Source organism: Periophthalmus magnuspinnatus, chromosome 18 (assembly GCF_009829125.3).
Source record: "Periophthalmus magnuspinnatus isolate fPerMag1 chromosome 18, fPerMag1.2.pri, whole genome shotgun sequence".
NCBI classification, from domain to species: Eukaryota; Metazoa; Chordata; class Actinopteri; order Gobiiformes; family Gobiidae; genus Periophthalmus; species Periophthalmus magnuspinnatus.
In genome coordinates this window covers 22456774-22480558 of record NC_047143.1, presented here as the reverse complement: position 1 = coordinate 22480558, position 23785 = coordinate 22456774, and the positions used below count along the sequence as shown (strand labels likewise).

The 23785-nt window shown below is 39.8% G+C and overlaps 1 protein-coding gene across 1 annotated transcript in view; it reads right to left on the bottom strand.

Moving 5' to 3' along the window:
* The window catches only part of LOC117386519 (receptor-type tyrosine-protein phosphatase delta), a 608003-nt gene that overhangs the window by 340907 nt on the left and 243311 nt on the right, over nt 1-23785 (bottom strand). The window contains exon 5 of the mRNA XM_055228970.1: nt 2868-2942. The gene's annotated coding sequence lies outside the window, so the exon portion shown is untranslated. The remainder of the gene's footprint in view (nt 1-2867; nt 2943-23785) is intronic.

Below are 23785 nucleotides of genomic sequence, written 5' to 3'. Positions count from 1 at the left end.
AAGCCTGTGAAAGGTAGAGATTTACATCCTTTTACAACTACGTACTACTACTAATACAGTATATGGCTGACGATACTGCGAAAAGACAAAGACAAAGTGGAATTATTAAATCAAAATGGGAAAAAAAGAATACCTCAGTATCAGTAATACACGCTCTAATAGATATTCTTATCTAGACGTCTTCAGTCAACCTTTATTTCGTTGTACAAATGTATAAAGTTGAATTAAAGTTGAGTTAAAAATAACCATCGGCCAGCAGCAGTCCCACTTTTAACCAAAATGAGCAAATAAAGCCGTACGTTTCTACTCTTCTGCAGTATTTTCCGTGTCCCCGAGAGCCAGCGCTGCGTTCTCTGCCTCGCTCCTAAAATAGCCGGTAGCTGAGAGCTTCTTGTAGGTGCCTGTGAGAAGTTCATTGTAGAGGAGATATAAAAGGCTGTTGTGCTTGTTCTGTGGCCTCTGCAGCACAAACGCCCCAATTACAGCAGCCCTGCCTGCCTCTGGGGGGCGGCGGAGAGGCACACATTGATCCAACAGAGAGGGCTGGAGTAGAGGGCAACTTCACTCTATAACAGCAGAGTATTGGAAGTCCTGTACTCGCGGCCGATTGGAAAACAACTAGAAAAAAAACTAGAAAGGCCCAGGAATTATTGTTTCAATGGAATAAAGGCTGCAACACATTCACTGTACTGCATAATTATGTCACTTTTATGTCACGTTACAATCAGAGTTTCTGTTTTACCTTGTCCAAACTAGTACTACTACTACTACTACTACTACTACTACTACTACTACTACTACTACTACTACTACTACTACTACTACTACTACTGCTGCTGCTGCTACTACTACTGGTACTACTACTACTGATTGAGATTGATTTATTGATTTGACTACTGCTGCTACTGCAACTACTACTACTACTACTACTACTATTACTACTATACAACTACTACTCCGACTCCTAATACTACTACTATTACTATAACTACCACCATCACTACTATTACTACTACTACTGCTAATACAACTACGATTAATACAATGACAACAACAACAACAACTACTACTACTACTACTACTACTACTACTACTACTACTACTACTACTACTACTACTACTACTACTACTACTACTACCATCACTACTATTACTACTACTACTACTGCAAATACAACTACAACTAATACAACGACAACTACTACTACTACTACTAATCCAAGTCCCTCTACTACTACTATTACTATTAATACTTTCACTACTACTACTGGTACTATTGGTACTAGTACTACTACTAATGCTACTACTACTACTACAATTATTTAAAGGGGCTGTACTCATGTATTTGAGCAAAATGTGTCTTGCCCCAGTACAGAAATATTGTATAAGCAGCTTTTAATGTCAAAATACGTCTGCTATGTACTATCTGCACATAAAGCGTATCGGCGTATTCAGGAAGTCCACTGTTAACATGCTAGAGGTTGTTAGCTTTACAGTGATGGCAAAACTGTACTTTGGTCTGTGAAAGTTTTGAAAATAGCTTTATGAAATCATTGTGGTGAGTAATTAGGACGCTCGTAATGCTTAAGGTAAGTCAGGAGTACATTTAGACCAAAGTAAATTGTTTGAAATGAACTTGTTCTGTTGTTCGTGTTTTTAAGACAACAAACATCAGGTAGAGTGCCTTTGGTTTATACACTTTTTTATTTTTATTTTTATTTTTTTTGCACAAAGCATTTCATTGCGAGAAATCTCATCTACTCTCTTTGTGTTTGGTTGTAAAACACATACTTTGACAGTGCAACAAAAGAAGCAAGGCAGGAGCAATGACACAATCTGTCCTCTGGGGGGCACCGTTGGCATGTTTTATATATTCTATTATTCTCCACAGCAAAACTGGCCCCTCATAACACCTATAGTTTACAGTCTAGTGGAAAATGCACTCACACCAGTACCGCCTCTATCCGATTGGACGAACACTTATTAAACAGTGTGGAATGTTACAACTGAAGACCCAGAATAAATCAAAAGGAAGAAGCTTAAAGAACCAGAACGTTTGATATGGCTCAATCCAGTTCGTATGAGCGCATTTCCACTATAACTGCATTCATTTTGTAATAATCTGAAACACATCTGATTGTCTGACCTATGTACTTGTGCAGTGTTGACTTTGTGAAGCTGATAAAGTGATTCTGCTTCCCAAAACGATCAACTGGAGATGTTCTACGCCAACAACATTCGCTCAAAAACTCGCTCGACCTATGTCTTGGCCTGCAACTGTCACCCGCTGGTCTCCATGGAGATAGACAATGCCATACTATGAAATATTCCAGACAAGCAAGTGGCTAACCCTCTATATGAAGTTACACAGTGCACTTTTAGCTTCAGAGGTGGGAGGTACTAAGTCGAATTTGAAAGAAACTGTACTTTTTAGAGTACTTTTTATGCCTATTTGAGTTATATTTTGTATTGAAGTAACAGTACTCTTCCTTGGGTAAAACTTTTGGTTCCTCCTCCTACTTTAAGGAACTAAAGCGATAAAAACTTTATGTTGACAATATGAAATGATTTGAGCATTTTTGTTTCTTGATATGATTTGGGTTGTCTCATTTCTGTGTTTATGCTTCAAAAATACCAGATTTTGTACAGTATTTTTTAAATATTTTACTTTTACACACTTTCTTGGACCAACACTTCCAGTTTCTTGAGCACTTCTACTTGAGTATTTTGAAGTAAGGATACTCTTACATGAATACAAATATTGGCTACTCTCCCACCTCTATTTAACTTGCAAATTCTTGTTATTCCAGTCAATTTTAGTCAACAAAAAACAGTCCATATTCACAAAACAATACAAAAAACTTCACCTGATTGGAATAAGCCTTGCGCTATTGCCGTCCCAGACCAGAGTAGATGAAAGAATTGAGCTCCTCCGAATTTCCCTGGAGACAAAAGAGACAAGACATAGGTTACATATGTATTATTGTGTTAATTTTACCTCCACATTCCAATACATTTTGAGCATCGCTGTGAGCCCCATCCCAGCAGACGTTTGAGCATCGTGTGGAGCTGATTTTCTGTAGTGCATAATGGGAAGGGCTAAAAATAGACTCCGTTTTCCCACACGAGTTTGCAAGTGTCTGCTCAGAACCCGTAATGATTTCTGCCAGTGAGTGTCTTTCCAAACCCTCCGAGTTGCATGAATAAGTATGTTACACAACACACACGTGCGCACATATGCATAGAATTAGACAGGTACATACAAGCAAAGGACGAGTATTTTACTTCGATGGGAACTGCTAACACATAACATTCCTAAATCACCATGTTACCTTTTATTGTTTTGAAAATGCTATATTCGCTATATTGTTTCATAAGCTCCGAGTCTCCCGTACCTTTGCTCTCCACGCTAAGTCGCTCCCCCTTCAAAGCGCTAACGCAACACAATCAGCGTGCACCCCGCTAATCAAACTACTGCACATCGCATCAGGTTTGTCAAGTTGTTGTGTACATTTTTGTATCAAGTTTGGTATATTTACGGAGAATTGTCATGTGGGAGCGTGGGTGATGTAAACGTGTGGGCGGAGCTTCAGACAGAATCTTAATGCTAACCGTAACCGTAAGAAAGGTTCGAATAGTGACCCGGAGAGATCGCTAAGTGACTGAAACATGCATGGATGACAGCTTCAGCCATGTTTTTGAAGCAGAAAGTTAGAAAGTTATTTAAAATACATGTTGCCTAGCACCCCCAGTTCGGCGGTCCACTTCAGTTTCACTTCGCTGTCAGAAAAAAAGCAGTTTTAAAGACGTGCACGTGCTGGAAAATTAATGTGGATATTAACAATGTGCCAAAAGGCTTGTGAGAGCTAGAGATGAGTTAGAGAGATTTAAACAGTTCTTCTTCTTTCATTGGTGCTGCTGCTATTATAAAAGATTTGCAGGGCCAGACAAAACCGCACTTTTTACAATACTTCACAAAGACTGGAACCATATCCTGTCTTTGCAATTTCTGATGGACATGGCTGACAGGCGGAATAACCAATCTGAGAAACACATGGTCCATTTGTGTCAAAACAAACATGGCGGCTTTTGAGGAATAAGACAAGAACAACAACACAGAGGACCTAGAAACCGTACATTTTTGCAGGATCAACAAGCAGAGCACGAAACTCAAAGCATTTCAGGTTAAATATTTGATTCAGAAAGAGGCAAAAATAACAGAGAGATGTCAAGACCATAGACTGTATAAAGAAACGGACTGTGACGTCACCTATAACGTTTGGTTTCAGTCAAATGAAGCTCAGCGAGTCTAGCAGTTATTGTGCGAATTTTAAGAGAGGCTTCATATTTGGAATTCCGATTGCAAGTATCATAGCAACCGAAGAGCCAATCTGGAGCGAGGTTGTTGAATGTAACGCCCCTTTCCGCCTGCACTGCTGGTTTAGAAGAGGGTGGGCTCTTAGCAACACAACGCTGTCAATCAAACCTGTTGCCAATGCTAGTGGGAGCGATCTCGGGGAAAGAAAGGAGCTGATTTGTCACTTATTAATGTTCATATCTTGATTTACGGACACAATAGTGAATAAAAAAATACCAGGATCACGTAGAGCGGGTTAATACGAACATTTTAAGACCAAAACGACGAGTCTGACAGCAGCAGTTACAGACAGAGGGGCGACAGTTTTCTAATGTAAAGTGAATTGAAGAGCCGATAGAGCCGGAACCGCGCCCATGATCACTTCCTATTTGAAACACGGTGGCTAGCAGGTTAGCTATGTATATTTATATATATACAATTAATGGACGAGTAAACGCATATTACAGATTAGCAACTGTGATTTGCAAGCCCCAAATACAAGCAGTTGTTTGACACTCTGGTACAAACCCATCTGCATTTGAACAGAAAGAAGAGAGGCTGACTACTATTAAAATGAAGTATTTGCTAGTACTGTAAACACATCACTGAAAACAAGACGGAAGAAAGAAATTATTGTCAAACCAATAACAGTGACAGAAAAAAACCCTCTCACTTGTTCATTAGTGAAAATAAGTTGCAGTGTCGTTAGCGGATCTAATTACCACAATGATGGTTTCACGTCACGCAGGTCGGTGATTCTTTTTACTGCATGAACGCTTGGAGTTATGTTCTTTTAACGGTATACCCAAACCGATGGTAATTCGCACCAAAGGCACGGGCTGATCTCCTATAGGATCACACAGCCCCCCTCTCATTCTGGATGCACACAGAGGGACTCATTGACAGACACACACATCATTATGAAGCCTGCCACCAACCTGGGACAGCTCCAGAATGTCAAAGCAGCCCTGACTGATGACTGCCTGTTTGCGCTATGCTAACGGCGACAAAGCTAATTACATCCTCCTACCATACCTATCCACTCTCCCCAGTGCACCGGTAGCGTCTTCAAAGCGACGCAAAACCAACTTGACTTTTGTAAGGGGACTGTTTTTGTTTTTTTTTCCATTCTCAGCGAAAGCACTTGATATGCAAAAAAATCACATGTTTACTTTCGAGATCAAAGTTTTTTGTTTTTTCTCTCCTCCCTCGCTCGTTTTTTCCTCACAATCTAAAAATGGACCTCTTTCATTATGCGCGGCAACAAAGAGCAGCATTGGCTCACGCAGCTATTCCGAGCATACTGATTAATTAGCTTGTATAATTAGCTTAATGATTTACAGAATCACGGCCATGGCCACCCAGAATGCTACGCTAATGGACCACTGTCTATAGCAATTAAAATGGCCATAGCTTAACAATGGCGGCGCAAAGGTGCAGATAAGAGCAGCAGAAAAATTAGGCGGCGCGGTCGGTATCGTGTCATTTTTGGTGTTAATGAACTATGTTGGTGGTTGCATTGTGTGTCAAGTGTTTGTGAAAGACCAGAACCTAATGAAGTGTCCTCATTTCTCAGTTCGACGGGTGAGTTTTTAGCCGTCAGCACAGTTGGCACGCTCAAATTAGTCCTAAAATGTGATGTAAGAAGCTGCAAGTGACACCGGCAGAGGAATCTTCTGCTATCTGTCTCATTACCACGCACAAGGCAAGACAGTGGTTTAGGAGTTAGACTTGATATAGCCTCATAGAAGAGAACTTGTCACTCAACCAGCACCCGTGAAAAAACATATATATAATAATGAATCCAACTTGGATACTGAAAAACTGAGACACAGTGAAGTATTTGTGATTTGAATTTCAAACTTGAGCTCATTTGATTAAGAACTTCACTGACCTATCTTGATTTTGACTCATTTGACCTACGTTTTTTGGACTTTGGTGGTGCCTTAAGTGACTCGAAATTGACTTTTGTGACCGCTAAGCCATGTTATAATGTTGTTACCTTCTCAAAAACATACCTAAAGTCGTGTTGTGTTTCATTCACACATGTTTGAGTAACCACGAATTATTAGTCTATGCATGTCTCCAAAGCTCGAGATGCTCTGTTCCACCTTGTGATGTCATGAAGTGGCAGTTTTCAAGATAACCGCTAACGTTTAACTTTAGCTCAATAGAGATTTCAATTGAAGGGCTGAAATTATCCAAATGATTCCAATGGAAGTGTATGCAGTTTAAAAACACAGCGGAGCACTTCCTGTATTACTACATGACATCACAAGGTGGAACAGAGTGTTTGAGAAAAGAATTCAGCCTAAATACACAGGGTTTGTGTGTTAAACATGTGTGAATGAAACAAAACACGACTCCAGGTCTGTTTGTGATGAGGAAACATTATAACATAAATCAGAAAATAGTGTAAAATAGGCTCTTTAAAATGAAATATTCCAACATGATAAACTCAAAAACGGTCTTAACTCGCCTATAGATTCCTTCAGTGTTTGTAAACAGAACGCCTCCATTCAAATGCTGGGACCGCTCAATATGTTGGCCCTCATGCATTTCAATGGGAGAGTTAGCGTTAGCCTCCAAACATTGCAAACTATGACAAACAAGGACAGTTTTGGCGACTGACACGCACTCAGTGAATAATAGCAGAGCCTCGTTAGAAAACATACAAGAAACAGAGCAGTTTATTGACGTAGTGATTAGCGTAAATGCTAATGATCACATAATAAACGTTTGTTACGACTTAAATTTGACAAGCTGGAAGTTCGATATTGACTGTTAAAGATCCTATATTACACAAATGGATTCTTGTGAGCTTTAAGCCGTGTTATAATGCTGTTACTTTATCAAAAACATATCCGATGCTGTGTTTTGTTTCATTTGTGTGTTTCAGCAATCTTTTATTATTAGTCTGTCTACATCTACAAAGCTCAAAATGCTCTGTTCCACCTTGTGATGTCATGAAGTGGTAGTTTTCGAGTTCGCAGCTACATTTTAACCCTTTGTTCAGTAGAAATTGGCAATTCCAGAGCTGAAATGATCCAAATGATTCTAGTGAAAGTGCATGTGAGTTTAAAAACACAGTGGAGCACTTCCTGTATGACATCACAAGGTGGAACAGAGTGTTTTCTGTTTGAGAGAAGAACTCAAGCCTAAATATGCAGGATTTGTGTGTTAAACATGTGAATGAAACAAAACACAACTCCAGGTCTGTTTTTGATGAGGAAACATTATAACACACATCAAAAAATAGCGTAATTATGAGCCCTTTCGCGATTGATGGCAAATATAACAAACGCATAACCAACAACTCGTCCAGTTAGAATTATAAAGTTCTATCTGATGCTTTTGTAAGGCCAAAACTCATTTCCTGATGCCATTGTGCTGTGTGAGCGTTACAAATGTTCTCTCATAACTACCCAGAACACAGATAGAAGTATTTGTCTGTGCCGTCTGCAAACATCAAAAACATGTCTTTATTTTGAGGATTAAACAAATGAGATTGAACATGTATATAGGTGCTGGGTTGCGTTTGAAGCTGTTCTAAACGCCTCACTCCTAAAAGACTCTGTATAGCACTGTTTGGGTCATATGTCTCCTCTGGCACTTATGCTAACTCTAACTTCCTCCCAGTGCGAGCGCATACAGTTAAAGTGCACCGTGGTAGACTTTACAGTTTGCATTAAAAGTTAGTCAAATCCGATCGTATCTCCTCTCCCGGCCCGTTATGGCATCAGCATTCCTGGCTGCACTCCGAACGTAAATCGCCCATTTATGACCTTCCCCTGAACAGTAACCAACAGAGACGCCATCTCCACTCGTAAAACGGGCTGAATGTAGAGGCGGAGGTGAAGATGTTATACGACTGTACACGCCCGCAAAAGCTCCCTGTCAAGTGGGAGCACTATGAAAACCTCGATTAGTTTATTTGCTGTGATCGAATGCAAGGTAGTCATTCAAGAGTGAGTAATGCAACAGGCTGCAACTGCTGACCGGGCATTTGCAGTATAGTGTATCTAGAGAGCCATCGACAGGACACAAAGCACAGTGAAAGGGCTATGGGGGAACGAATAAATTCACAAATAGGATCAATAATTGTTACATCTTGAGAAGAAATACTGGCTGTAAAATTGCCAGCGTTTTAGAGCCTATAGATTTACAAAATGATCAAACTTACGCAGTCTGAGAACGGAAACTTCCTAGGTTTTTAACAACGTAACTACCCCATTAGGTACAATGTGACGCGCGGTGTAACAAGCTCTAATACGACAACGTAACTTAAGGTAACATAACTTAACATATTGTGTAGAACCCGTAGACTGTATATATAAATGGACATAGCTAACTTGCTCCCAGCTCAATTGAGTCTCGCTCCAATTCACTTTCTTTTGAAAAACTGTGGCCTCTCTTGGCGTAACTGCTGCTGTCAAACTCATCATTTTGGTCTTAAAATGTTCGTATTAACCCGCTCTACATGATCCTGGTATTTTTATTCAGCTATTGTGTCTGTAAATCAAGATATGAACATTAATAACAGACAAATCAAGCACCGTCTTTCCATGAAGTTGCTCCCGCTGGCATTAGCAACAGGTTTGATAGACAGCGTCGCTAAGCGCTCGCTCCCTGCTAAACCAGCGGTGCAGACGGGAAGAAAGGAGCGTTATCTTCAACAACCTCGTTCCAGTTTGGGTCTTTGGTTGCTATGATACTCGCGGTCGGAATTCCTAAGATGTAAATCGGCTCCAAACTCGCCGCTATAACTGCTAGCCTCGATAAGCTTTGTTTGACTGGAGCTGAACGCTAGTCAATTCCATGCTAATAGTGATCGTTACAGCTTAAGTTACATTGTACTAACAGTTTGAATTGTTTATAACAGCAGAGATACTAACATCAACTCCCATCAACCATTTTCTCTCTCCGTGTATTCAGGTATAATTATAGTTTGTACAGTTTGTCATGCCTAATTTGAAATCGAGTTACTTTCCTGTATAATGATTTTTTTCTGCTGGTTTGACAGTCCATTGCATCACTCTGGATCACATTTGTAGGCTAGTGCATCATTGGAGCGATATAAAAATAGTCGTAATGTCACAATAAAAAAAAGTAAAAAAAAGCAAGTCCCAGCTGTTTCATGTGTCTATAAACAGATGCGATCAAAGAGGATCAAAACCTGCATGTCGGCAACTCTTTTTAAGTTTACTTTACTAAATGTGTTTTGGCATAATCTGCAAGCTAAATGCTGAAAGGAAAAACACATTTTGCCATTTAAACAGCTTACATAGGGTTTCAAATTTGGAGTCTACTGCAGCAACTATGAGCAAATACCATCAGTCCCACACAGACCATTGAGAGACAGCGATAAACACAAAGGGAAAAGTACTGCATTATCTTCTCTGCATATAGTGCAAGAGGTATGAAGTACTCAGTTACATTTACAAATAAAGTAACTTGATTTAATGTTTTCAGAAAATTGGAGAGCTCAGATTTCGTTTACAGTAATGTACACCTACTTGAGTTACAGTGGTCCCTCGTTTATCGTGGGGGTTACGTTCTAAAATTAAGTCACAATAGGTGAAATCCGCAAAGTACTCAGCTTTATTTTTTACAATTATTCTATATGTTTTGCAGCTGTAAAACTCCTCACCACACACTTTATACACTTTTCTCACACAGGCATTAACGTTTTCTCACATTTCTCTCTTGTTTAAACTCTCTCAAAGTTCAAACCTTTGTCGGTGCAGAACGTTTCATCGACATTGTGGGTTTTGTCGGGGAGAAAACTTGCAAACGTACAGCACTTCAGAGTCACACTGCGATCCAACATTTATGTAAATTTGTCTGAACACATTCTGTACTGAACAGGAGACACGGCACGGAGGAGACTGATGGACAATGGTCTACAGTCCAACAGCCAATCAGGACGCAGGACACAATGCACGTTAAAAAAACATGCAAAAAAAGAGACCGCGAAAGGTGTACTGTGATATAGCGAGGGATAACTGTATACATTTTAAACACTGTTATAACAGTAGTTGAGTAAAAGTAAAAGTTATGGTTACTCTTAACACGCTGAACAAGTCTACAAGCCCACAAAGCTTAACTTCAGATACGACTGTTATATTTTCTGATTTGTCCTTCCACTTACATAAACTTCAGATCAAAATTCATGTTCATTCATATTATTCATGTTACGCCCAGACAGTTACAGAATGAGAAGTACTTTTTTATACAGCACTTTTCCACCTTCAAGACACTCAAACCGCTTTGCATCAAGAAACAACTCACCCATTCACGCACACTTTTACACACCGGTGTACGCAGACACAGGGGGTCACGTGGGTTAAGTGTCTTGCCCAAGGACACAACAACAGCATTCATCTGTGGGAGCTGGAATCGCACCGCCAACCTGTGGATCAGTGGATTTGACCGCTCAACCAAAGTTTTTTATATCGAAAACAAGATTCAAAATGACAAATACATTTTACTGTTGCAGGAGGAATTTCTAGGACCACAACTTTGCACTTCTGCTTGAGTAATATTATTTAGGAGTAACTTTACATGAGTAGTATATTTTGTTGCTAATCCCACCTCTACATATTACACCCCAATATCCAAGTAAATACAAAGTCAACATGGAAATATAAAAGAGCAGCGCGCTGAACATCGTCATTTCTGACATAGCCTCTCTAGTTGTGTTGTCTCTAAAAGCCTGTTTAATCAGACGATGTAAGTCTCTGTTCCCTAACACGCTAATTACCTCGGAAACGGCTTGTGCCTGCGCCTGCACGTTGCCGACAGGTGCAACGCTCTGCACCTGTCAGCGGCCGACATCACAGTCCCAGGTTTGACACCATTATGTCAGAAACTCCGTGCTCAGCTTGTCACTTGCGGTGCGCCGTACCCAAACAAGCAGCTAAAAATGAGCATTTGAGAGTGATCTAGTCCGTACCCCCTGCCTCAGCAGCACACAGCAGCGTCACTGTCAGGCGTCTATGGAATTACTTATATGCTACATCATATGACTGCTCCAAACCGGCGTCATATCTAAAAAGAAGTTTTGGTGAGGAGTCGGAGGAGTGAGGTTTGATATTTTTGACAGATTTGCATAGGTCTGCAGTTGTCAGGCTGATGCTGACAGTGTTATATATGAGGCTTTCTCCGGTTGGAAAAGTTAAAGTTGTGTAAAGGAAGCAATTTATTCTTATGAATGAGGTCTGGTAGAAAATATATAAAATACTCTGGCTTAAAAATAACTACATTGCAGAGTTAACCCAGGTAAAAATGTATGTTCCAGATTTTTTTATCTTGAGTTGGTTGTTAATGCTTGTCTCCATAGATGTTCCACTAGGTATTTAAAAGTGTTATATTATGCTAAATTTACTTTTGTGAGATTTAAGCCATGTTCTAATGCTGTCACTTCACCAAAAACATACCTGGAATTGTGTTTTGTTTCATTCACACATGTTTGAGTAATCCTCTCCAAATCTCAAAATGCTCCGTTCCACCTTGTGATGTCATGAAGTGGTAGTTTTCAAGTTAACTGCTGCCTTTTACCTTTAATTCAGTAAAGATCGGCAATTCCAGAGCTGAAATTATCCCGATGACTCTAAGGAAAGTGCATGGAGTTTAAAAACACAGTGGAGCACTTCCTGTATTACTACATGACATCACAAAGTGGAACAGAGCATTTTCAGTTTGAGAGAAGAACTTAGCCTAAATATGCAGGGTTTGTGTGTTAAACATGTGAATGAAAAAAAAAACACAACTCCAGGTATGTTTTTCACGAGGAAACATTATAACATAGATCAGAAAATAGCGTAATATGGGCCCTTTAACTAATCTATCATCATGGAGACAAACAAGTGACTACCAGGCCAAGTTACAGGTCCAATCAGTGGAAAGGCGTGTCCGCTCTCAGTACCAATCTATGTTTATCTATGTAGATGATCCTCACATGAGCTTTAACTAGTTTCAAAATGCTGAAGGTTATGGCATTTATTTCACTAACACCTTCTCCAATCAAAACGCTTTAATCAGCCCTTTTCTTACACACAAACCCATTCCACCTCCATAACAGCTCCTCCCAAAGGCCAGCATAATCTGCTCAGCGTGCGCAAACTTAATCACTGGGATACCTCATCAACACGAGAGGGATAAGCACGCTCGTGATCGGACCAGACGGCACCGCGCGTGACGAAAAAGATGGAACAAAGCCTAAAAAAGCACCTAAGTGTATATGACAGGTCAGATTGTACTAATTTTACTTACGCACAGGGCCGGCGACAGACATTTAGGGGCCCGGGGCAAGAAACCTCACATAGGCCCCCTCTAATATAAATGTATAGGAAGAGGGTACAGTTCTGGGCCCCTAAAACAAGAGACTCCCTTGTGTCAACTCCCCTCCTAATGCATATAATAAAAATGATTTTAAGTTACGTTTTGCTATATAATAATATAATTTTATTTCCTGGTTGGACATGGGCACCAGATATGACATCAGCAGAGGTAATAACTGTTACCTAGCAACCATACTGCGAATGGCTTGTCTAATTTACGCCAAAAATGTGATCTGACAAAATAAAAATAAATAAAAACACCGCAAATATTTAAACTGTCAGAAAAATGTGTTCCTTCTGCATAAATTTTCATGCCTTGGGTAGAATCTCTTTTGGAGCTCTGCGCTGTTATTCAGGTCCAGTTTTATGGAAAATGATGACAGTTGCCATAGCGATTAACAATTTAAAATGAAAGTATTATATTTCAAATGAGTTTAAATCCTCAAAATCTTGCATATAAATATGAAACTGAAACCCCTGATTTTAAATTTTTACATACACTTTTCTTCATAAAAAGCCACTTAACTGTAAGACTATGGTGAGATTAATACAAATAATAATAATAATAATAATAATAATAATAATAATAATAATAATAATAAAATTCACGAAAACCTGTCATAAGTATTTAAATGAGAGATTAAAGAGGAGGGCTAGTTGGGTGTGTTTTGTTTGCCTTTGGGGGCTCTTGGGAAACTCTACGCCGACATATTTTCAGACGCTGTTCCAGGCAGTGTTGGAAAAAGATGATAGCATTGATCATCTTCTTAAAGGAGAGCTTTTTCCTGTCACCCAATCACCTCCCGTCACTACGGCGACTGCTTGAGTTGCTTTAAAAGGTTTCTCTAGTGTCGGGCGAAGTCGGCGAGCTGTTAAGATTGTCTTCCACGACTTTGACTCAACATTGTCTTAATGGCTGTTATGTAATCATGCAGCTGTAATATGCATGCAAATGTGGCGGAATAAAAGAGTAAAGGACAAAAAAAAATTAAAAATATAACTTAGCCATTAGCCAAAAAACACCACTAGCAACACTATTTTACACACAGCACATCTGCCAAGTTGCCAGATTGGTGATCAAGCAAAGGCTAACATTAACCACGCAATCCCTGTGCAACAGCATTCACTTTTTTATTTAATTTTTGTTTTGTTTTTTAAATAGCACTATAATGGCTGTTCAGTTACAGCAAAAAATATTGAATTCAAATTTAATTCCAGAGCCTATACAGTTTCTATACAATTACAACTTAAACGCAAGTTTTAACCTAAGTTCTATCGTATTAATCATGTTTTGATATACCTTTGCTTACGAGGCTTTGGAAAGAAAAGTGATTTTGAGTGGCAAATATATCTTTCCAACAGCATTTCATTTTATTTTCGATTACAAAATGCTTGTAATTGAATGCAGTAATAGTTGAAATCATGACCATAAATTTGATTCATTGCAGCATGTTATCGTCTCTGTATAAAACTGACCCACCGATGTGTCTCTAGACAACAACAGATTCACCTTCATGAACCAACATCTTGGTCAGGAGCACAAAACTGGAGGACATGTTTTTTGTTAAAGTTGAATTTGTCACGTTTTTGCACAGAGCTTCTCGACCTTCAAGACACTCAAAGCGCTTTACATCAAGGAACGAGTCACCCATTCATGCACACATTCATGCACCGGCGTCGGCAGACACTAGGGTCAAGTGGATAAAGTGTCTCGCCCAAGGACACAACAACAGCAGTCACCTGTGGAAGCTTGAGCCTTCGAATCAGTGGACAAACGCTCTACGAACTGAGCTACCAACTGTCGCCCCAGCAAATTGCCACTACCATTTCAAATACGCTTTGACAGGTCCGGTATTCATAGAAATGGACGGTAAAAGTAAAACTAGATAAAAAGCTATATTCCATTGCAAAATCCTATTCAGATTGAAAGTTCATAAATCAAACCTTAGTACTACCGTCAACTTTATTGCCATTATGACAGAAACTCTATTCCTAAAGTACTGATGCATCATTTCTTCACGGCTAACATGCCCAGACCTTCCCCGCAGAATATCCAGCCGCAATCTCATGAGAAACACAACAGGACAAAAACAGTAGAAAGATTTCCACCTCCAAATCGCTCACGTTTCGCTCACTATAAATCCACCTGTCCGGTCCACACATCGTTAGGAAGTTTGGGGGCCGTCCAACGCTGCAGTTTACGAGACATCCAGGGATCAATTTATCACCTTTGAGGACCAAAGATGGCGGCGTCTGGGGATTCCTTCTCTCCTCTTTGATTTATGGACTTGGAACAGAGGCAGGGCATTTTTGGGTCATGCAAATTCTTCTAGGTACAAGTGGTTGTCCCTCCTTCTGCTCTATGTGCTCAGTTAAAATGCGGGTGAGGAGAGGCGTTCAACTGCACAGGGTAAGTAACACACAAGCATATATTAAGACATGTGTGCGGATGCGGTTTGAATGTGGTTGTTTAGTGCACTTGGAGTTCTCCGTTTGTGTAAAGTAGTAAATGATAGCGATGGAGGCCTTGACCTAGCTTGAAATGTCTGCTATGGATTGCATTATTAATCAATAATCCAATCCATAGCAGACATTTCAAGCTTATTCATTATTAAAAACTATGTCTAGACAGTATGGCTGCCTTCAAAAGATAGTGATTTAGTTCTGTAAAAGAATTAGCACTAGCCACCAAATCTATGAAGTTGCATGCTAACGAGTTTCACTGTTTTGCGATTGATGTTGGCGCTACAGATTTACACATTTGAGTTTTATCTAAATGCCTTTATTTTTTTCTCTGTGTTGAAGCATTGTAAGCATGCCACAATTTATTTCATTACAAAAAAATTAAAAAATAAAATAAAATAAAAGATCACAGAGATGGGCAAAGCTAATGCTAAAGCTAATGTTGAGAAATTGCTTTTATTTAGTGTAGCAATTTGCTAATAGCTGTTTTGTTATTCTGCCTATAAACCTTGATGTGCCTAGATTGTTTCACAGAATGGGTTTAAACGTACCTATCTCCACGGAGACACGAAGGCTGGACAAGTTACAGGTCTGATCTATGGAGAAGCTGATCACAGTAAGATTGCATGTTTTTCAAGGTATTTCGTTCAGCTGATGCAATTAAGTAAATGGCAATAGATAGATACGTTAAATGCTAGTAGAACATTCAAAGCACTAACATCTCCATGGATACAAGCAGATGGTTAAACAAGTTACACTGCGTAGCTTTAATGTCTCTACACCTCCTTATAAAAAATAGCATTGCTTTCCTTTGCATTGACTGCCCATATCAACCCTCCTCCACTAGTCTGTGCTATTGCTCTGGCTCTTTAAAACTCACTTTCCCATGACCCAATTTCTCAAGCGCTGCAGGCTGTATCACGGCCTCACCTGCTCACAGTGCCCACCTCATCTCTGGAAAAAAAAAAAACCTAAAAAAGAACCAGAACTTCATGGCTTTACTCGCACCTCATTTGTAATTGTCCTCATGTAAATGATGAGCCGGGGACAGGGGCTTGTGGGAAATGTAGTTCTTGTGAAGTGAAATTGGTCCGTGCTCCGGTTGATGGAGTGTTACCGGGGTTACATGGCAGGTCCGAACTATTGCATCACGTATTATTTGCGAGCTTTTATCATGACTTGTTGAAAAGGGGGAAAGTGGTTGGAGATGGACGATATGGTTTGAGGTTATAAATAATGCACTGCCAAGTCATTTATCTTATGTATCCTGCTCTATATGTTAGATCCTGGCAATATACTTTCTTCCTGTAGTATACGTGCACAGTTATAAAATGGCTAAAAGCTAATGCTAGTAAATTTTGCATGATATGTCAGTTTTACAAAGAAAATCATCTATTTTGATGTACTTTGTTTGACATGGTGATAGCACACAGTGATGGGAGGAATATGTATTTGAAAATGTATTTAGTTACAGAATATTGAATATGTGCAATCAAATGTATTTTGTAACTTATTCCGGTACATGGTCCAATCAGAGTACTGTATTCTGGATACTTGGTAAACTTTTACACAGAGTTGCATTATATTATTGTGTAAAAAAGTAAAAAAAAAAAAAAAAAAAATACAATTATGAACAGCTTTATTTTTGTTACAGTGTTTGTTTAATTAGAGACAAAAAAAAAAAAAAAAAAGACACATGCACTCACCACAAGAGCAGTGTTTTCTATTTTTCTCACTAATTTCGAGCAGTTCAAAGCTAAAATTGCTTGATGAAGTACTGCTATTTATCCCTTTAAATTTAACGATGTAAATATATTCTATATACGACCAAATGAAAACGCCACTGCACTTGAATAGAGGTACTCAAAGTTAGTATTTAGAATGGGTATTTTCGGTTACTTCATAATACTGAGTACATACGCATTGTGTGTACTCAGACAATACTGCAGTTTGAGTGATAAATGGCCTGCTTTACTATTACTTTTGTACAGGGTTCTATGGTCAGTTTTTCCACCTCTTGCATGGTGGAACTCATTGTCGGCAATCGAGCAATATTCTTGAAATGAAATGTGTAAAACTGAACAGAGACGGCGAGGTAGTAAGCTACAGGAAAGGGTGACAGCAGCATTAACACAGAAGCAGTATTTGTATGTCATATCGCGCATAGGTGTACGTACGTTATGTTTAAACGTTATCTTTCTTACTGCGGCGTGCGAGTTCAAATGAAATTGTCCCTGCTGTGTTTTGTTGGTGCTCGACCACAAGCTGCGTGCTCCGTACTTGGCACCGTCTTGGCACTGTGCCGCTCTCATCCCTCCTTGTTACAAATGAGAGCATGCCGGCCAACAGATTCCTCCCCACACCTACTACCAGGAGTCAGGTCATGTACCAACTGTGAGGAATGGAAAATAAAAACAATATGATGGTTCAGACATTTCTAGCTTGTTTGCAGAAAGGATACAAAACACATTGGGTGTAGAAATCAGAATACTGTACAAATAAAATGGACCGTCATGACTAGAATATCATTTGCAGCTTTTTGGCTAAATAAAACATAAACTAGCTAATTGCGTAGTTTGGCTAATTTAGTTTATATGGTAATATTGCTGTGTTTTGTATCGTACCCCCATATGCAGTATAAAGCATAATGCAATATCTATTTACCATATAACTAAAGCACCCAATTAGCTAGCATATGTTTTATGTAGCCACAATAGCACTAGTATTATCTTTAAATGGTGCGTGGCCACATTTTTATATAGCGCTTTTCCACCTTCAAGGCACTCAAAGCGCTTTGCATCAAGGAACCACTCACCCATTCACACACACGTTCATTCACAAGTGTACGCAGACACTGGGGGGGAGGTGGGTTAAGTGTTTTGCCCAAGGACACAATGATAGCGTTCATCTGTGGGAGATAGTATCACGCCACCAACCTTTGGGTCAGTAGATCTGACCGCTTAACCAATGATGTTTACGTCGAGAGCAGGACTCGAAACGCCAGCTTTCGAATCAGTGGACAAATGCTCTACTAACCGAGCTGCTGTCGCCAGTTTAATGTCATGGTAGCCAATTAGTCTAATTAGTGACTGTGGTAGAAATAGTGCTGACAATATTACAGTTGTCCCTCATTATATCGTGGTTCACCTTTCGCGGTCTCGCCGTTTCGTAGATGTTTTTAGTGCAATTTTACATGCTTTTTTACAGCGTATGAACATGCATTGTGTTCTGCGTCCTGATTGGCTGTTGGACTGTAGACCATTGTCCATCAGTCTCCTCTGTGCCGTGTCTCCTGTTCAGTACAGAATGTGTTCAGACAAATTTACATAAACGTTGGATCGCAGTGTGACTCTGAAGTGCTGTACGTTTGCAAGTTTCCTCCCCGGCAAAACCCACAATGTCGATGAAACGTTCTGCACCGACGAAGGCGCCTACGAAGGTTTGAACTTTGAGAGAGTTTAAACAAGAACAAGACAAGAAATAACAAGAAACAAACAAGAAATGTGAGAAAATGTTAATGCCTGTGTGAGAAAATTGTATAAAGTGTGTGGTGAGGGGTTTTACAGCCAAAAACATATATAAAAATTGTAAAAAATAAAGCTGATACTTCGCGGATTTTGCTTATCGCGGGTCATTTTTAGAACATAACCCTCGCGATAAACGAGGGACCACTGTACCAGCATTATTTGTTTTGAGGAAAATATACTTTGTACTATTTGCAGTGTAGTAGTAGTAGCAGTAAAAGGTAGGTTAGACCTTTGGTCAATAGGTATAAAATGGATATGACTATAACATCAAGACAACATAATACTTTAGACTCTAACAATACAAATCTCAACTTTCAAACCGGATATATTTGCATGGTACATTCTGGTTGCACAATGCCCCCGATCTATTTATTCTTCTTTATGTGCCATGTTTAGCCACACTCCCTCATGTGAGCTCAAGACTTGGCTGAGTGGGCAGTGAGAGATGGAGGAGGGTGCTACAGAGACAAGCCAGAGTACAGAAGGAGGGAGGAAGGAGAGGAGATAAGGAAGGAGGATGTGGGGGTTATCTAACGGGATTAAAGGCAGAACAATGAGACGAGTACACTTAAAATACCCCTGACATGGAGCCCTCTGCGCAAAGGAAGTACATGAGTAAGGACGCATGAATCACGCTTTCAGACTCACTTCTCTACAGCACTTTACGTTTCTTGTCTCCTATTTATACATTCATTCAAATTCTTTAATCTGAGTGATTGATGAAGGGGGCAAGGGAACATTATCGTGAAAAGATTTGGCCCGACTTCCGGCGCTGGTGGGAGCTGCCTGCTGATTGCAACGCTCCCGCAACTTTCAAGCTTTTTTTTTTTCAACTTTCTGCTCCTTAACTGTTCATTTTGTAAATACTGGATACTGGAGAGGCTGGTTCTCGGCCACCTCCGCTCCACGTTGAGGTCAGCAATGGATCCGCTGAAGTTCGTATACCTGGGAATGCTGTGAGAATTCTGTTCTTTGACTTCTCCAGCGCCTTCATCGAGCTTCTCCTGAGGGACAAGCTGGAGAGAGCTGTTGTGGACTGTGACCCGGCTGAGTGGATCTTAGACTACTTCACAAACCGGCCCCAGTTTGTGAGAGTGTGTCTGACCTCCTGACCTGCTGTGTCGAGGCACCAGGGGACCATCCTCGCGCTCTTCCTCTTTCTTTCTTCTTTGCTTGTCAGGGACCATGCACAAATCTATTACTCTTACAAAAGAAAAGATGATTTGCACCAGATTTAGCTGCTGATACTTTCCATCTGCAGTCACTGGGCAGGTGAACACAGACGCAACACGGACCCGCTGTGTCCTGCAGAAGTTCTACGACAACTCTGCCAGCATCGGTCTCATCGCAGACAACAACAACAACAACAACGTAGAGTACAGAGGTCTAACGCAGGACTTTGTGGACTAGTGTCAGCAGAACCAACTCATCAAGACGGAGAAGACTAAGAAGATGGTGGTGGACTTCTGCAAACACCACTCTGTCCCCCTCACCAGTCAACATCCAGGAAAGAGACACTGAAAGAGTGAACTCACATACCTGGCTGTTTATCTGAAAGTCGGAATGTGAGAAACGGACTGCACTTGCAATTTCCCTTAGGATTGATAAAGTATCTATCCATCTATCAAACTAGACTGGACTCACAGCACAGATGTCTGGTCTGGAGACGCTAGTGCTGTCAGGTTGTACGATGAACAGTGTTAGCCCTGTCCATGTGATATCCACCTGTCGTAATCATGTGCACAACTGTAACATCACGTGAATCATTACAATTCACCCCAGTCACTTTATCTTCTCTTTAATTAGCCTGTTCATATGTTGCTGTACGTATCATAGTCAGAGCCACTTGTAGTACATATGTTGTATTCTTACAGCTGTTGCTTTAGATTTATATTTTATAGTTATTTACCTTGTTTTTGATGGGATGCTGCTCTTGAACTTTATGTTGTAACACTGTAATTTCCCCCATTGTGCGACTGTTACTGCCCTAGGCCTCCAGCTCCTCTTACAGTTGTGTGTGTTGTCCCTACTGTCTCTCTCCGGACCTCCTCTGGTGAGTTCCTCCAGCTGGCAGCTGATTGACAGCAGGGCCCTTCGTGTGATTGGAGCAACAATCAAAAGAGCCTGGCCAATCGTGACCTTCCACCTGCAGCAGCACGTCTTTAAAAGGACCCGCCCCTGTCACTCCCGGCTGCTGGATTCTGTGTCTGAACAGCATGTCACTTGTGTTACTCTGAACTTTGAAACCTTGTAAATTTTGTGACCAGCATAACTCAGATTTACGACTGAGACTGAGAAATTTGATCTTTTGTGTTTGACTCTTACACAAGTTTTGTACTAGCTGAGCCTTCTTTCGTTAGTTTTTGTTTGTAGTTTAACTTTAAGGAGCGAATTATAGTCCGGAAAATACAGTACTTTTACACCGAGAATGCAGTACTCAAGCAATATGTGTTAATATAAATGTGTAAAAGTGAATGGATATAGGAAGGTCATGAGCTCCAGTATTAAAACTTGCCTCAAACTTTATAATAATTACACTTCAGCCTAAAGCTAACATAATAACTATTTTATCAAGAATGAGTCAGGCTTAACAACTACTCAATACCCTATAGCCCTAACCTTTTTAATGAGTTACCAATCCTGACTCATTCTTAATAAACTAGTTGTTCATCATGGATTATGTATTTGTTCATTATTAATTAAGACTAATTACAGAAGTATTAACATATAGTACCAGAACTGTTTTTTGTTTCTCAGTGAAATGTTGAAATGTAGTATAGTGAGTCTAAGTATATGCGTCAAAATACTAGACGGTGTATTAAAAGTACTAGAGCAAAGGAGTACTCTTATGTATGAATCAGATGACTAAGTACGGCTGAATCACACTTTACTTCTCCGATAGTCCTCACTGCGTTCTACCGCCTCTTGTGTCCGTCGCTCTCATTCTCTCCTCCATCTCCTCGTCTCCAAGTCATTTTCACCACTCGAGGTTTGGATGGGTCTCAGCGGACTCGCGTTAATAATGTGACAAAGAGAGAGCGGCTTTAATTAACTACTGGGGAAAAAGTATTCAATTCACGGGACTAATTTAGAGACAAACGCTCCTCTCAACAATAAGGCAAAGGCAAAATAAGGATAAGATTATTATTTTTAAAAGAGCCAACATATTTTTTCTCATATAAATGTGCGCCAATGACCTATGAGAGTTCTTTGTGGAGTTATGACTTGTTTAGAATGAAGGAAATCAGACATGTACAGGGGGAAAAGTAGTTTTACTCTTTGACTTCTGTAGACCTTATTCCACCTCGGACACTTTTGACGTTTCAGTGGGGAATTTGGGCAAAGTTTCGCTGCTAAAAATGATATAAAGTATGTTGATTTGTGTAAAAAAAAAAAATCAAGACTGCACTGATTCTCTGGGTGGCTTTAAAACGACTCTGTAGTCTCTATAGAACTTATTTGCTGTCAGGATCGGTAGCCCCATGCAAAATAATAAAAAAAAACAATGATAATGGTGGCACCCACAGCAACTTCTGGAATAACTCAGTTCCGTTCAAGTTTATTTATAGAGCACTTTTTCAAACAACTTCAGCTGACCAAAGTGCACGATACATAGGAAAAGAACAGTAAAACACCCAGATATCCTGTCTAGCTAGTATTAAATGCCAGGGAGAAGAGGTGGGTTTACACTCTAGTCTTAAACTGCGTTAAATAATGAGAGGATGTGACAAGCAGAGGGCGCTGTTCCATAGTCTGAGCGCTGTCACAGAAAAGGCTCTGGGTGGAGTATAAGGCTGCAGTAACTCCTTCAAATAAAGAGGACCCATAGATTACATACAATGAAACTATAAGGAATAAGTTCAATACGTTGGCAGTTATGGATGAAGTATTAGAATTTGCACGTGCTAAAAACATGGTAGCATTAGCAAGTGAAGGATCAGCAACAGTAGTGGACTTTTATAGTAGTTCCCATAGAAGTTTGAATGACAGTAGAAGTAATAGTCTGTAGTACAATATGTAACCTAAATTTGTGCTATATCTTTACGGAATTTTACTTTCAATACAGTCACGCTTTTGTAGTAATGTTGTAACTGTTCTCCTTAGAGCAGTTCCAAAAAATTTACATTTATCTTGAAGCTGTGTGGTAAAGATTTCACTTGAAGGCAATGTCTCCTTTTTGTCTCTCTTTACCACCAGAGTCAAGCGTAAATAAAGACCTCCTGCCCTCACCTTGTGTACAGGACTTAGAGAGGTGGAAGTATGTGACAAATCTCTAAACATGTCCACAGGGCTAACTTCAAACAATTACTGTGCCTCCACTCTCTCCTGCTGCTGTCTGCTACGAGGAGATAGCTGTGTACTTTAAGGATCCCCCCAAGTATACAAAGTACGAGAAGTACAAATGTGCAGTTTATGGTATTAGGGAAAACAGCAAACTGACAAAACGACATGACAACAAGAAAAAATGCTACTACAACAACAACAACTACTACTACAACTGCTACTAATACTGCTTTCAAATACCACTTGGATGATTAAAGATTCTATGCATCCAGTATTCAAACTACACCGATTACCATAAGAAGCTACCGACTTACTTCATATCTCTCGTTTTGCAAGCCTGTTCTGTCTGCAGCCTTAGTTTGGACAATTTAATGAAAAATAAAATTGAAAACAATAATTATTATAATTTAGAGTTCATATCTCAGCAAGTTTATAAATGTGTTTCACCCAGAAGTAAAAATGTTCTTTTTTTTGCCTTACAGATGCAAACCCTTTCCATGAACGATTTTTGATGGATGATCTGGCACCTCGCCTGCATGGAGATGTTACTTCTTTGCTTAGAGTGTTCCACAGTATGGCATTAAATGTATCAAGCCCCATCAAGATAAACAGGAAGCTGTGGAAAACCGAGTTTGCTCACAGAACGCATTTGTTTTAAGGCATTTTTGAGCAGCAAAACAACTAAAATACAGATAGATAAGTTTAAAGCCGTACTTTGGAATATTCAAGGCAAAGCAATGCCATTTGTAGAAGCAGGAGATGGACAGCCTCACAAGAAGTGATGCAATAAAAGTGACAAATGTGGTTTCATC